The 17,226-nt window shown below is 39.6% G+C and overlaps 1 long non-coding RNA gene across 1 annotated transcript in view; it reads left to right on the forward strand.

Moving 5' to 3' along the window:
• Window positions 1-11,652: 11,652 nt before the first annotated feature.
• Window positions 11,653-17,226, forward strand: part of LOC129468360 (uncharacterized) — a 39,995-nt gene continuing 34,421 nt past the window's right edge. Inside the window, exon 1 of the long non-coding RNA XR_008652623.2 lies at window positions 11,653-12,114. This is a non-coding gene — a long non-coding RNA (uncharacterized lncRNA). The remainder of the gene's footprint in view (window positions 12,115-17,226) is intronic.

Genomic DNA, 17,226 nt, shown 5'->3' on the forward strand with positions numbered 1-17,226 from the left:
TGCACTCGTGTGTTTGCAGGGCTAGGCTTATTTAGAGGGACATATTTTCTTTACAAACCTTTCACCAACTAAAAACACGAAGAGACGCTTCAAAGCATCAGCCCTACCTAGTAGCCTGGTGTGTGCGTGAAAGCTGCTACTCCTCATTTGGCCTTGTGCTGTCAGCTCAAGTGCAGTATTTGGGATTATCTAGCCAATTACTACACTGGTGTTCTAGCTGCTTCTCAAGTGATTTCCCTATTAGGGACTCCCTAATAGAAACATTTTGTTTTCCCTAGAAGAACAGTTTGGATATCCTTCAGATAACCATCCTTTGTAATCTGCGCCAGGGTTTGGATTTATTTCCACAACTTGAACATAACCCTTTTCTCCTGGTTGTCTTAGTACGTGGTGTTCTTGCTGCTAATTTATGGGGAGCAGTTTGCATCATGCTCTCCAGCTTGGTGGTCATCATTTTCTGTTTTTGAAAACAAAGGTGTTTCTTAGAGTGGAAAATTCTTTGTGTGCACTCATAAATTTGTGTATGTGTATTTTAATTTTGTGGAAATGCAGGGAGCTATTGTGGTTTGTTGGAAAACCTCTTGCAGGATTAAGTGATACTCTTATGATGCCAAGTCAGAAGCTTCTAGCATTTCGGGCCTATTTATTATTTATTATGACTCAGATTGACAATTAGTTGAGTTGGAATTTCAGGTATGCAACATAATGGCTAATTCCCTCAGTAATAAATTATGCCTACCATTCTACAAGCTCTGATAGCTCCCAAAAGGTGAATGGTCGTGGTTGTGATTTTAGGCCTAGTGGCTTGGCTCTTCTCATGTATGGTTGACTTAGAGAGGTTAGATTGGTGAGCACATGCTTTTAGTTCAATTATGCAGCATTTGTGAGGCTTAAGTATGGATATAATATATGGACCAAGACTAAAATGAACATGAATATCTATCTATAAATTGGCATCACTTAGGTTTTCTCCTCATCACCACCTACAGACTTTTTAAAAAAACTCTCTTCTGAGATTTAGAAAGCTATCCAGGCTGCCTTGATTTATGTTATCTGTGCTTCTGGACCCTTCACTGAAATGCTTCTGCTGGCAAACCTCTGACTAGCTCCCTGTTCTTTTTTTTTTTTTTTTTTTTTTTTTTTGAGACAGAGTCTCGCTCTATCACTCAGGCTGGAGTGTAGTGGCATGATCTCTGCTCACTGCAACCTCCGCCACCCTGGTTCAAGCCAATTCTCCTGCCTCAGCCTCCCGAGTAGCTGGGATTACAGGTGCATGCCACCACACCTGATTTTTGTATTTTTAGTATTTTATTTTTGTATTTTGTATTTTTAGTAGAGATGGGGGTTTCACCATGTTGGCCAGGCTGGTCTCGAACTCCTGACCTCAGTTGATCCACCTGCCTCAGCCTCCTAAGTGTTGGGATTACAGGCATGAGCCACTGCACCCGGCCTCATTTTCTTTTTAAAAGAAATGTTTTTTTGTTTGCCTCCTTATGCCTTCTGATTCATTCAAAAGTGCAGTGACAGCGCATTGCTTTTTTCTGGGCAGAATAAAAAAGCCTCCCTTGTGTTCTCTGTCTCAGCTCGAATGGAAAGGGAAACTTAAAGAACACACCCTACAATTCACTCAGGAAGATCCTGCACTCATCAGGAACCTGTTCCCTTTGGTCATCATATTTATTCATCTTCTACTTTACTAGATTTGGAAACTTCTGCAGTTTCAATCAAAGAAATGGTGGTGGCATTCAGAAGGAGGATGGAGAATTCACTGGAGAACTACAATAGTGAGGAACTTGGTGCTCCATGTGAATAATCTCCGACCCACTTTTGTGTTCATTCATTTGTTCATTCATTCTTAACATTTATGGTGTGCCTGAACAGTATTAGACATTGTGCTCAGTGCTAGAGAAATTGAGATAAATGACACTAACTCTTTTTTTGCTGATGATATAATAGTATTCCCAGAAAACCCAGGAGACACTAATAAAAATGTATAAGAATATAATTTTTGAAAGATAATTGGATCAATAATAATTTAAAAAACACAAGCACTTTTTTCACACTATCAATAAAATGTGGAAATGAAAGTGGGAAAAGTATTCAATTCAAGATAATGACGTAAAACTATGAAATATTGAGAAATAAATTTAGCAAGAAAAGTGAAGAACCTATATGAAGAAACCTGAAATAAATCTCAATAACTAGAAGGCCATACCACATTCTTAGAAGGGGAGACATTATATCATAAAAATGTCAAATTACCCCAAACTATTACATACATTTAGTATAACACCAATAGACTCTCAGCCATTTTTTTTTTTTTTTTTTGAGACGGAGTCTCGCTCTGTCGCCCAGGCTGGAGTGCAGTGGCGCAATCTCGGCTCACTGCAAGCTCCGCCTCCTGGGTTCACGCCATTCTCCTGCCTCAGCCTCCCCTAGTAGCTGGGACTACAGGCGCCCGCCACCACGCCCGGCTAATTTTTTTTTGTATTTTTAGTAGAGACGGGGTTTCACCATGTTAGCCAGGATGGTCTCGATCTCCTGACCTCGTGATCTGCCCGCCTCGGCCTCCCAAAGTGCTGGGATTACAAGCGTGAGCCACCGCGCCCGGCCGACTCTCAGCCATTTTAAGCGGATAAAATAATTTCAAATTTCGTATAGAAAAGTAAACACCCCCCAAAATAATAAAAGTATCTATTTTGTAGATGCTTTTCTTATTAGATATCATTATATTCAACAAAACTACTGTAATAAAAACCAGTATGGTATAGACACAGAATAAACAAATCAGTAGAATAGAATATAGAATCAAGAATATATCTCAATGGCAACAATAGACACTGAGGATTATTAGAGCAGAGGGAGAGGGAGTGGGGCAAGAATTGAAAAACTAACTATCGGTTACTATGCTCAGTACCTGGATGACGGGATCAATTGTACCTCAAACCTCAGCATCACACAAGATACCAAGATAACAAGCATGTACATGTACCCCCTGAATCTAAAATAAAAGTTAAAACTATAATAAAAGAATATATCTCAGTATATATGAAAAACTCTATGATAAAGGTGGTACCTCGATGCAGCAGGAAATAAATTATATAGTTATTAAATATTTCATTAATAAACAGTAACATTATAAATCATTAATAAATAGTGTCAGTGTAACTATCTTTCTTGAAGAAAATAAAGATGGACCCTACTACACAAAACATGCAAATATAAATTTCAGGCTGGGCACAGTGGCACAGGCCTGTTGTCCTAGCTACTCAGGAGGCTGAGACATGAGAATCGCTTGAACCTGGGAGCCAAGATTGTGCCACTGCACTCCAGCCTGGGTGACAGAGCGAGACTGTCTCAAAAAATATATGTGTATATATATATATATATATATATATCCCAGATGCCCTGAAGATTTAAGTGTAAACACGAAGATAATAAATATTTCAGAAGAAAATATAAGACATTATATGCAACCAGTCACGAATACTAAATAAATTATGAAAGAACATGTATTTAGAATGAGAAAAGAGTTGCAACCAATTATAAATCTGAAAAAGCTGACAGATATCACAAACATTAAAAATACATTCTTTGGCTTCATAAACTTTGATTGCCCCTTCATAGGACAACAATTTTGTAATATGTTTTTCATAGAGAGAATAGAGATAGAACTCAGTTGTTCTAGCATGGTTGATTGAAGTTTTAAAAAATTACTGATAGTTTACAATAATTTTTTTCCAGTGTCCCAAGTTAGATTAATATCACATAAATTGTTAGGATTGGTGTCAAATTTGGAAAAGCCTTTATTGAGGAGAAAACTTCTATCTTTTTGAGGCATCAGTGAAACTTGAATTCTCTGTATCAGTGGATCTGATGATTGGAAGAATTTCCCATAGATGATTAGCTTCTGGCTGTCTTCTGGTTTCTCCTCCACTACCTAATACACTCTTGGTGCTGGGCCCTGAAGTTCATATTCATGCTGAGATGTGGACTCTTGCCCTGCACCTCTGTGTGGTTCAGGAGCCAGAGGAGCACTCCTAGAAGCCAGTGTTCTACCAGAACGCTGGCAATCACGTAACTAACACAGAAGTGACTGAGATCCACCTAAATGTAGCCTACTTTTCCACTAAACCCTAAAGAAATACCAGCTCACCTTCTGTTAGCTGGATTCCCCACATTCTCATGGCCTGTCTAATGTCACCCAATACAGAAGGAAAACTGGAGTAGGGAGAGACAGCAATCTTCAGCATTTTGGTTAAAATAGCTTAAATTTTACAAAAACTTGTAAAAATATTGACCATGTTGCTAGGCCATCGCTGGGTCCCCTCTCAGGGCCGTGAACTTAAGCTTCATTAGTTTACTATTATGTTGTGTTCCTTCTTTTATTGGCAACCTGCTTGATGCTCTATTGGAGAGAGTATTAAGCTCACTGTGAGTCTCCCTGGCCCCTGCCTCCATCATTTTTGTGTGTCTGTATGTGTGTGTCTGTGTTTATAGCATTTACAAATTTGCTTGCAATTTTTCTGGTCACTCTACATTATGGGTCCAAAGAAGTCAGCCTTGCTTTTCTGGCTTCAAATCATTTTTTGAAAACCCTGGAATCTCAATACAGGAACATTAAACACTACGACTGCAGTAATTTTAGAGTCAATGTCCTGAAAATGAGAAATTCCGACGAAATGATGTCCTACACAACATCGTTTCCAGCCCCTGCACCACCACCGAGGCTTTGCATACATTTTCCTCCTTCATTTTCTTATGTATGATATTTACCATCAATCTTGTGGCAAGTTGCAGAGCAGGGACATTGGGTGACATGGTTCTCTGATTGAAGATCAGTCCATAAATGGTCCTTTCCTGCTCTGGATGAAAAAATGTGAGAACACAGCATTGCTACTCATGGGTCTTTCTTTTAACCCTGGTAGGAACTTCAGTCCTGGTAACAGTAGCAAAGCAGTCAGCCAAAGGTCTGAAGAGAAAAACTAATCAAGAGGAAGGAAGAAAAACCACAAGAAGTGATTGGTCACCTGAAGACCATTTCTGATGAGTTTGAATATAAATACAAGAATCCCTGAAATGTCAAAAGAAGGCCTTGGATAAAGAACTCAAAGCCCAATTAATCTGTGGGAAAAATAATTTTCTTTATTAATGGACTATTTTTAAATTTGTCATGCCCTTCGTAAGGTTTTGGTCTCCTGAACGTAAGGGCTTAATGCAACCAGTTTTGAAATGTTTCCCATTTTAAAATTGGAAGACTTATCCCTCAGACCAAGGCCTTTTCTCCTTTCCAAGAGATGTAATCTTATCTCTGTCCAAATACTGCCCTACCCTGGAGAAAAGTGTGTGTCTGTGTGTGCCTGTGTGTGTGTGTGTTTAAGTCTGCTCTTATCAGCTTTGGAGGAGACTGCATTGCAAACACACACACACACACACACACGCACGCACACACACGGTTTTGACATTACTGGTTTAACCACATTGCAATCGCAATAATGAAAAGCAGAATGGGCAGAAGCCCAGGGGCTTTGGGTGTGTTTTCCAGAATGGATTACAAAAATTGGTGGGAAAGAAATAGCTTCATGTACAGAAAAGGATTTGGAAATAAGGGCATCAAGAGCTTTCTGGGAAGAAATGTGAACCAGATGGAAGAACCCAAAATTAAGGATGATGAAAGGAAAGAAGTAGTTGTTTCTTAGAAGCAGTGGGGCAGGGAGGTGGGGGGAGATGTGTCCATTCTCTGTTACCTAGTTGTCAAGATACTAGTATGAGAGGAAGGGTGGTGCAGTGCAAACAACATAAGATTTGGGATGTGTGATCCGTGTTACTGTTTTTCTCCAGATTTGCTTGCTCCAGCTGCCTCTAGGTGCTGGCCATTTGCTCAGCAGAGAAGCCTTGACCGCTACCTTTCTTCCATCTCTTAACACTGTCAGCTGTCCCAGCCTCCCCAAGGTGAGGACACTGACTTTTTTTTTTTTAGACAAAGTCTCGCCCTGTCACCTAGGCTGCAGTGTAGTGGTGCGATCTCGGCTCACTGAAACCTCTGCCTCCCAGGTTCAATCGATCCTCCCACCTCAGCCTTTCAAGTAGCTGGGACTACAGTTATGCACCACCACGCCTGGCTAGTTTTTGTATTTTTGGTAGAGATGGGGTTTTGCCATGTTGCCCAGGCTGGTCTCGAACTCCTGACCTCAAGTGATCCACCTGCCTTGGCCTCCCAAAGTGCTGGAATTAGAGGCCTGAGCAACCGTGCCCTGCCAGGAGCCTGCTTTTGTATAGCTTCACTGTGCTCACTGGGCAGAACTGTAGCAACCCCACCCCTGACCTTTTGACCACACCTAGGCTCAGAAGTGTTGGGAAGTGGCATGGGATCTGACTTCCGTAGTGGCTGACTGGAGAGCTCAGGTAACACAGACACACCCAGAAGTGTTTGGGCTTTCACACTTCTAGAAGTGTCAGGCATTCTTTGAGCAGTGAGAGATAGGAGACAGGAAAGACCTGGCAGATACATTCTGTTCTCTCTTTTCCCACAATGGACTATTATGAGAAGCACATGGCCTCTCTGGAGATGTCCTGCATAAAAAAGGAACCAGCTGTGTTTTCTAGTGATGCTGTGGCCAGCCCAGTGATGAACCACACTTATATGTTTTCCCTCCTTTCTTGCCTCCATTCCGTTTGCCCCTTACTCTTGCTGTCTTGAGACTGCACCCCTTAATAAAGCATTAGCACACAAGCTGTGCTTCAGAGGCTTGATTTTCTAGGAAATCCGGGGTAAGACAAGAATATTTTTCAGCTCCTTATACGTCACAGTGGAGCTACTAACCCTGCTTTCCCACTCATGGGAAAGGGTATGCCTTCAGTGAGCAATGCCATATAATATCGCAAGCCATGATGGGACACTGATAGAGATTTTAGATTCAGTGGTATGGAGATTGCTGATTACTTTAACTATCATGCCGTTAATGTAGGTATGTAGCATGTACATGGTAATTTAAAAATAACACAATAGGGAATGATCAGGTTAGTTCTAAACAGTTATGATCTGAGGAAAGAGATTACTATGAGTCTTTAAGCCACTGCATTGTACAATAATTGACACAATTTGCTTATGAAACACTTGAGTGTATTCATTTAACAATGTAAGACAAGATTAATAATAAAACTTTGTGATCAGTTTATTAAGCATTCTTAACTTGCTGGTGGCACAAGTGGTTTACTTTTTTCCAGTTACCGTTATCAAATACATGCTGTCAAATCTCCTTGTATTACTTTTCTATTGCTGTGTTACAAATTACCACACATTATCAGCTTAAAACAATACCCATTTCTGGCTGGGCGCGGTGGCCCACGCCTGTAATCCCAGCACTTTGGGAGGCCGAGGTGGGCGGATCACAAGCTCAGGAGACCCAGACCATCCTGGCTAACACGGTGAAACCCCGTCTCTACCAAAAATACAAAAAGAAATTAGCCGGGCGTGGTGGCAGGCGCCTGTAGTCCCAGCTACTCTGGAGGCTGAGGCAGTAGAATGGCGTGAACCCGGGAGGCGGAGCTTGCAGTGAGCAGAGATTGCGCCACTGCACTCCAGCATGGGCGACAGAGCGAGACTCCGTCTCAAAAACAAACAAACAAACAAACAAAAAACCCATTTCTGACATCACAGTTTCTGTAGGTCAGAAGTCTGGCATGGCTTAAATGGGTTCTCTGCTAAGGGTCTCACCCTCAAAGAGTCAGCTAACTGGGTACTTATGGAAGGATCTTGGAAGAGCCTACCTCCCAGTTCATTCAGGCTGTGGGCAGGACAACCTTGTGGCTGTAGGACTGAGGTTCCAGTTTCCTGGTTGTCAGTGGGGGCTGTTGTCATCTTCTAGAAGCTTCTCACAGTCTATTGCCAAAGGCCATCCACAGAACCATTTGCAACATTGAAGCTGGCAGCAAAATCCCTTAGTGTACATCCCCATTATGCTCAAATCTGACTTCCTCTTCTGTTGCCAGTCAGAGAAAACTCTCTGTTGTAGTCGGCTCTATATTAGTGACTGGAGTACTCCTGTATCCGTCCAGGTCTTTAGAGACACAGATGCCAAAATGCGATTAGATGTGCAAGGGATTTATTGGGGGAAAAATGCTTGGGAAGGAGAAGGAGCAGGAGATGGAGGAGGCTGAGAGCACTACCCGGTTGTGATATTGATCTGACCCCTGTGAAGGAGACAGGGAAGAAAAAAGAAGGACGGTATTAGACAACAGTGCAGTTCTAAGATAGTTACATCAAGGCTGCCAGGAATGAGCCTGACTTCGTGTCCCTGCTACATTCAGTCATTGGTCTGGGAGCAGCTAAAGGAAAGCATGATCTTGGTTCCAATGCTGTGGTAGACAGCAGTCTGTAGCAGCTGGGCTGTTATGTTCTCTGCAGTAGGAGATCTGAGAGGCACATTTTCATGGCCACCACAACCGCAAACTCTAGTGCTCTTCCATAGGCTACACCAATGACTCATGATTACAAAGATTCTCCTTAAAACCCCTATATCTCGTAGTTGTCTGTGTGTTTAAACTGGAGAGAGGTGGTAAGGCTTGATGGGGTAGCTGAGCAAGTGCAGCCTCTCTCATAAGGGGCAGCCCCCTCACCTTCTTTTTGGCTTTCTTTATAATGTGGTATCATTATGGTTCTTTGTTACTAGATTTGGGTTTGGTAGCCAGTTTTCGGAACAACATGAAAAGGTCTTCTCATCCTACTGTATCTTTCCATAAAAGAACAAGTCCTTTCTATACTTCTTAGGTGTTTAGTTCTTCTTAATGAGAATCTCTACATGCTCTTGTTTATTATATTGTTTTTCTTTGAAAAATTTATTTCAGTATAAAAGGGGCATATTTTCTTTAAAGAAAAATGTGAAAATATGAAAAAGTAGAAAGCGAAAAGTTATACAGTGACCTATAACCTAAAAAGAACAAACATTAATATTTTAAGTATTTTTTCAGGCCTTTTTTTCTGTAGAATTTTATATTCTGCTTCCCCTTCCTCCCCTAAAAGTTTATAGCATAAACCTTTAAATTTTCTTTTAAAAGTAAGTTTTTGGTGACTGTAAAAGCAGTCCTGGTTTGATGCAGCAAGTTGGTAATATGAACTGCGATTCTGCTGCCTAGAGATAGCCACTATTAATAGTGTATTTCCTTCCAAAAATATGTAAAAACCTATGATAGTTCTACTTGTTTTATTTTGCGTCTATTCTTTTCCATTAACATGTCATGAGCATGTCCTCAGATTACCTACTAATCTAAAAGGTGGCAATTTAAATAACTGCGTAATTTTCTATAGTGCGAATTCTCCTACTGTTTATGTAGATGTCTAACTATTCACCATTGTAAATAGTTCTGTGACATGCATATTTCCTTACCTTCCTTATGATTTTCTTAGGGCAGATGCCTGGGAGTAGGGATACTAAGTCAAAGGTGATATATATTTTGAAGGATTTTGATAACTATGTTACTGAACTGTTTTCCAGAAATGTACCAATCTGCACTCCCATCAACAGTGAATGAGATCATTTTCTATTCTTAACCCATCGCCCCTCGTTATTTTGGTTTCAACTCACTGGTAGTTTCTCTTATGTATCCTAATTTCTTTATCCATGTGAAGATGTCCTGCACTGGTTGTGAGGGAGATGGTTTTCAGTGAGAGGAAAACAATCAATCGTCTTTGGTATTTCTTTAATTCAGTTTCTCATTTTTGAATTTAGAATCTACCATGAAGCACATGTATTTTCCTTTGCATCTATAGAACAGAGATTTAAATACGCCTGTGTCTGGCTTGCTGTAATCATAGGAGGCTTTTCTGATTTTGCTACTTATATTTTTTCTGCTTTCTCAGAAGGAATCTTTTTCCATCTTGCTCTTCATCTATAGCCCTTGGCTACATTGTTCCAGGAACCAAATTCTTTAGAGACTGCCTCTGACATAGAATTTAAAGTGACAATATCCCTTCAAACAGTAGAAAATTGAAAAGAAAATTAACTGACTTCATTATGGTTATGGTTGCAAAATGTTTGGCTGGCTAGGCTTACAGGTTTAGTTTCTGACTCTGGAGTGGAATGTTTCCCTGTGAGGAACTGTTTTATGCGTTGCTTAAGTCTTGGCGTCACTGGCATCTGTTGTAACCAACAGGAAGCATTAGCCTTGCCTGGAAAAGACTTGGGGACATCTTCATGCTTTTCTGTTAGGTCTGGTCCTGTACTTGGGATTTCCAGACTTGGGTCAGTGAATCATGGTGGGGGTGATGGTGGAAACTTTTGTGACTAGGAGACAGACTGTGTGCATCTGCTAACTCCAGCCTCCACTGACGTCTGGTGCCCAGCGAGACAGGCAGATATGTGTTGCAGTCAGGGCTCTCCCAGTGCACCAGGCCTACATGGCCAGAGCCCTTTCATTAGGACCCAACTTCTCTCTGATGTCAAGTTTCTGTTTTTCCATGGGCCTTTGTATGTCTCCACAAGACATGAGAGAAAAGTTCATGCGAGATTTTAATCCCAAATTTTCTCTTAGTCTGATACCTGAAGCAGAGGAGGCACTCTACTGGATTCATAGTTAGGGTAGAGGTACAGTGCCTCAGTTCTTTACAACTGAGGCTACAGATCTCATCTTGGAGGCAGAGTCATTTTGCCCATGGCTGTAGTCACATGAGCACCACATCTGGCATGTAGCCCTAAGAGGACGGACCACGGTGAGCATGGACTCTACTGAAGGTCCCATTCTTTCTGATATTCCAGGGAAGGAGCTCTCATTCTCATCTGTTCTGTGTGAGCCCAAGACCAACACAGCTGGTCTCAGACATAATCACATCCATGTTGATATAAGAATGTGTTCAAATAAGCAATCTGTAGTTTGGAGATTTAATGAACCCCACAAAAACTATCCTCTGTTCCCTGCACCATGGCTTTCCATGAGTTAAATATGCTAAGATCTTGCTCTTGGGCCATGACAGTAATGTTATGTCAAAAATTGTCCTGGGTCCAGCTATGCCATACTCTTTTTGCCTACCTCTTCTAGACTGGAGAGGAAGGTGAAAGGAAATGTTTTTGTCCAGAGAACAAGGGTAGATTTGGACCTAGTGTTTGTTAAATGAGAGGTAAGGGAAAAGGACTAGGGGGAGGAAGAGAAGTCTTGAGTCAGGGTTCTTGGGTCTTCGTTGCTTATTTTGAGCCTACTAGATGTACAAGTCAATAAAGGCAAAGCAATAGTAGGATTAAATAAGGGCTCAGAGAATCCGAGCAGTGTACACAGTCAATAGGGAATATTTGAATTCAAGATTGAAACAATTATTATTTTCTATTTCTATACTCCCTTCCCCTCTCCTTTTTCCTAGTAAATGCAGGATAAAACTCACTTCAAAAATCCCTTGAATAAACACTAGTGTTATGGCCTCTGGTGAAACAAGCCTGTGGGTAGTTGGATTATAATTAGAAACAAAATGAGTCTAATGGGAGGGGGAAAAAAAGGAAAATTTGAAATTTGGAATGGGGCAAAATTTGGATCAGAGTATAATGCTCTGGTAGATATCAGATTGGATAATACAGAGAAGAGGACAGAAGGAAAGAAAGAAAATGTTTAAAAATAAATTAATTGCAGCCACATAACAGATCCTTTAGCAAAATTAGAAGCAGCCTGAACCAACACAACACACAACTCTAAATTAATAGACTATGTTCAGCTTAATGGCTATGCAAGCCAAGGAAGCAATACAATGGTGAGTCACTTAAAATGAGGCATTATTTTTTCTGGAACAAAGAAAAGAAAAGAGAACAAAAGGGTTGAAAGACTAAAATGAAGATAAAAAGTTTAGATATGTGCATCCAAAATCCTGAGGGGTCTAGAAGCATTTCAAAGCAAGACGGAATGAACAGTGAGAAGTGAGATGAATACACTTAAAGAAATGTTTTTGTGATTGTTTGTCTTATTTTAGGCTTCACAACGAATGTAAAAGACAAGTCTCAGGAAAAGATGTAATTCTATGGAAGAAAAAAGATAGAAAATAACATCACCCAAATGAAAACAGATGAAGATAAAGATCATTTCTTGAACAATATCTTCACATCATGGCTGGGCAAAGTGGCAAGAGACGGAAAACTGGTAATTATTGCCAGCAGACTTAAAATATGTATTTAGGCAGTAAATTTTTTATTATTTTATTTCTTTATTTTTAATTTTGCAAGTATCTCATGAATACATTTTTAAAAAATAACAATTGAAATGATGCAGTCAAAGAAAAAGTTCCTCCTTTGGCCCCGCCAAATCCCACTTTCCTGTCCGAAGAGTTTATCAAAAAACATACAAGAAATAACAAATCTGGAAGGTCATAATTTTCTCAATAAGAAAAATATATGCTAGCTATGCCTTGCTACTCTTATTATGCTCAATTTTGATTATCAGGCAACTTTGAGTATAAAATTTCTAGTATTGCTATTTCTCTTTTGAATTTTATGATGCTAAAATGTTCTTGAAATTAAAATGTTCCACCCCTTCCCACTCTTCAAATCCCCATCTGTTCTCTTGTGAGCACAAGACCCACACAGCTGGTCTCAGGCATGGTCACATCCACATTGATATAAGAATATGTTCGAGTAAGCAATCTGTGGTTTGATGATTTAATTAATTCTACAAGACACCTAAAAAGTGCCAGGTGGAAGGACACAGATAAATAAGACAGGATCCAGCCTTTAAGGAAATCCTGGCATAACACTAAAGAAAACTCAATATTTTTATCCAGCAGAAGCTGGAACTGAAGTGATTAGTGCCTAGGCTTTGGAGTCATGCAGATCTGGGTTCGAATTCAGCCCTGCCACCTATCATTTCCATGACCTTTAGAAGATGATGATATTGACACTTCATAAGATTTTGTCATGCTTTGCCTTTTCGCAATGCTCCATACCACCTCACACTTTATGGCTACAGATTCTATCCCTCTGGCCACAGAAGTAGGCCCAATATAGGTCAGTTAGTGTTTATTACCTCTGGTCACAGTGATTGGTTCAGAGATGGACACAGTATCTAATCTGGGCCAATCAGATTCCTTCTCTGAGATTTTATCTTTTTCTATCTGGAGCTAGAAGGGAAGAACTTTTTTTCTTTTGGATGATGAGGCTTTAAGCAAGTAATTTCAAGGGTGCCTGCAGCCATTGTTTCAGTGTTATGTGAACAGAGAATAAAGCAATTGAAAAATATTATTTTATTATGTATTATTTGAAATAATAAAATCAATATGTATGTACATGTCTGTGTATAAACACAATAACCCCTCTCTTTAGAGGTCATTACTATCCTGAATTTTGTGTTTATCGCTTCTTATCACAAGTATAGATATACCTAAACAATTTATTTTTGAGCATTTTTTTGAACTTTATAAATAATATACTCTATGTTGTCTGCTTCATTCCACTACATGGACAAAAAAAATTAAGAATTCTGACTATCTCAAGTTGTTCATGAAGTCTGAAGTAATGGGAACTCATATCTCGTATAGAAATGTAAATTAAGACAACAACTCTGGATAAATAATCTGGCATTATCTTGCAAAGCTGAATATGAAGGTAGCCTAAGATTTTGCAATTCCATGTCTAGGTATATGTTCTGGAAAAACATTTGCTCACGTACTCTGCAGACATTTATAATGACTTGCAGAGTCTCTCTTGATGAGGAAGAAAAAAAAAAGAAAGTAAGCCAAATGTTATTGTTGGGAGGATAGGTGACTGCATTGTGCATTCACACGGCAGAGTAGTATGCAGGAGTGGATCTGGAGGAGCCACAGGTACACTCAACAGTGGGAACAGATCTTAGAGGTAATATTGAGGAAGAATAAACTATTTTCAGGAACAGTTGGACTCTGTGGAGAGTTTTATATGCTGTCCTCTTGGACCTTAGATCAATAACTGGCCCTGATGGCAGCCCGCTTTTAGGCCATCGTACAAGCAGGGAGCAGAAGCGGAGTTGGGCAGTAGTAGTCACTGTTCCAGAACCACCATATTAGTCAACCTAGGGAAGGGAGAGCAGTGCAGAGTGAAAATGTTCATCTTGGTGATGAGGTTGAGAGCCACCCTTTGCCTGAACATCTGGACTCCTGAACTAAGTTGGCTCAGAGGGCTAGGGAGTAGACAGTGAGGAATTTTTCTTTTGCTTCAGGATCGGAAACCTGTGACCAGCTCTTTCCAGTTCTTATCTGGGTAGTCTATATGGTCTGACCCAAAAGGCTTTTAATTACTGATTTACTGTCATTGATACCATCTTTGAGATGAGTTGATGAGTTCCTGATAGCTTCTGGAAGGAGCCGTCCCTGCTGGGTCCTTTTGGGGGTCTAGGTAGTAGTAAGCTGGCCATTTTGGGCTTCTCCTTGGAAAATGATTTAAACAACCTCTCCTTTTGTGATCTTAGGTACAGCACAAAGGCAAGTTTAGAATTTATTTTCAACATATAACATTTCATCAAGTGGAAGGGGATGAAGAGAAGTTGGTTAAGGAGTACAAAAATACAGTTAAATGGAAGGAGTCAGTTCTAGTATTTGGGAAGAATTGTCATGCTCTCAACACAAAGCAAAAATAAATGTTTGTGGTGATGGATATCCCAGTTACCCTGACTTGATCATTATACATTGTATCAAAATGTGACATGTACCCCAAAATGTGTACAACTATTGTATATCAATAAAAAAAGAAAAAAACACTGTTAGTTGATCGAGAAAAAACAGCTAGAGATGAAAAGAAATTGGAAAATGATGGGTTATCTGCACGTTTGATGGTGAGAAAAATTGGGAGACCTGTAAAATATAATTAAATGGGAAATGTAAGAAAAATCATATTGTTTTACATTTTAACATCTCTAAAAATAAGGATTTATCTTACAATTGACAGCTTCTTAAACATTATGAAAGGTGGCATTTTTTTCTTTCTTGATGGTACCTAAAATAGATGTCCCACAATCAGTGGTGTCTTAGACTTGATTAAATAAGGTATATTTACCTAATACAAATAATCTTCTTTTGTTCTTTTGCTAGTAATTATTTTTATACATAATAATCTGCACATATAAAGAATATCCACTCAACATTCATAAATTAGAGGTTGAGTCACTTCTATGGTTTTGTAGTGGCTGGTGGAGGAAGGGAGGGAGTGTCTTCACAATGTCTCCACTGTACTGTTCAGCAACAAGGAAGAGGCACTGCCGGAAGACAGCAAGGGAGCGAAAGGGAGAAAGAGAGAGAGAGAAGACAGTGCTTCCTTGATTTTCTGATTATACATTTTGCCCAGGGTTCCTTGAGTTTTAATAATAAAATCCCTTTTGCTTGTTTCCAGAAAGTTTCTATTTCTTACAATCAAAGGATCCTCTATTTCAAACACTTAGCACCCTACCCAGTATTTAGTGAGTTCTCTTCACGTGCTTGTTGTTTTCTTATTGTGCTAAGGGATTTATTGAGATTCATCAAAAGTCCTTGGAGAATAGAAAGGAAAGTAGGAAGAAGGTAATGATGTAGTCCCCAGCTGGTGCAATTGTGGAGGATCTTAAAAATGGGTGATATTTGGACAGGTAGAAGTGGAAGCCAGAGAATCCATACAGAAGGAATGGCCAGCAAAAGCAAATGGGAGGGCTTCATTGGGGAGGGAGGAATTTGGGAGCTGGGATAAGGTGCATTTTGGAAAAGATGCTGGGTTTGGCTTAGAGGGGCTTCATATTCTACATGATGTGATTTTCCTCTGTTCGGAAAGGTTTTCAGGGGAAGCAATAGGGACCAAGAGACAGCTTTCTTTTTTCTTTTCTTTTCTTTTCTTTTTTTTAACCAGAAGAGTGACAACTTAAAAACTTTCTTTAAACATATCACTCTGACACCAATGTGTAAGATGAAGTAGAGAGGAATGGAACTGTACTGGGAGGCTCTGACAGTTGGGCCGGGTGAGAAGAAATGAAGGGGAAGTGTGATATCAATATTCCCTTTCCGTGTGACAATAAATGGTGGACGCAAAAGAGTGAACATGTAAATGGTCTGTGTGAGCAGCCTCATAATGATAATCAAAATGGCTCGCTGCTGTGTAGCTGATCTCCTCCATACATGTGTGCTGTTATACTGACTTGATGAGCAGATGGATCGTGGCCTCTACTCTTTCCCTCAGCTCTCCATGTTTGCCCACTACCTGGTCTTACCCTTTTCCCTTCCCATTCCCAGTCTCCTTTATCCAAATTTAAACAGCAGATTTTCCATTTCTTCCTAGTGATGCTGCACATTTAGTCAGACCATTTCAGACATTCTGTGAGTACATGGCCACACAGAGTAATCTGGGAAGAGCCTAAAACTAACCATTTACACAGGCTGAGTTGGGACCTTTTTTCCTTTACTGTGGCATTTTGACAGCAAGAAAAATGACATGAGGATAGCACTTATTGATTCACAAAAGGCCTTCCTTGGGAATGTGGATGCAAATTCAGCTGTGCAGTCTGGACAAATCTATGTCTATTTGGGAGGTAAAAAGCTATAGTATTATAGATGTTGTCACTGAAATTGACCTAAGAGAGATTCTGCTTTCTCAGTGGACAGTGCAGAAATAATCCATGGACATATTTGACTCAATGAATATTGTTATAAATAGTATTGAAGATGGTATTTTACATTTGGGAGAATAACTCTTACACAGTGGAAGTTAGGGAAAAATAAATTGGGAATGTACTGCACAGTTCTGGCCATGTGGTCATTTTAATGATGTAGTAAAAATAGAGACGGAGCAAATGAGTCCTTTATGAGGATGGGCTGACTACTTAATGCTCTCAATCTGGAAGGATAAAGGTGGAGTAGGATGTGATAAAAATTTACAGTGTCATGAAGGAAATGAATCAGGTGAGAATATTTTCCTCGTAAAAAACAACTCAGAAAAATAAGAGCAAAGAATACATACTGAAGGTAGTTTTAAGAGAAAAAGTGTGGCTTTATATATTATTCTAAGAGATAGGTCAAAATATGGTAGAATTTAAGAAGGGCTTAGATAAACTCAAGGGTGTAGGACTTGTAGTGGGCATGTGTAAGAAATAGGCCATACTTTTTGTTTTAAATCAGAATAACAACATATATTAATTGTAGAAAAATTAGAAAAATTATATAAGCAAAATTTTAAATAGCTTAAAAACCTATAATTTCTTAAAAATAACTTTTGATATTTTGATGTGCATCTTCAAGACTTTATTTTTTTCGTTTATGTATTTAACTTA

This window comes from Symphalangus syndactylus, chromosome 18 (assembly GCF_028878055.3).
Source record: "Symphalangus syndactylus isolate Jambi chromosome 18, NHGRI_mSymSyn1-v2.1_pri, whole genome shotgun sequence".
Lineage (NCBI taxonomy): Eukaryota > Metazoa > Chordata > Mammalia > Primates > Hylobatidae > Symphalangus > Symphalangus syndactylus.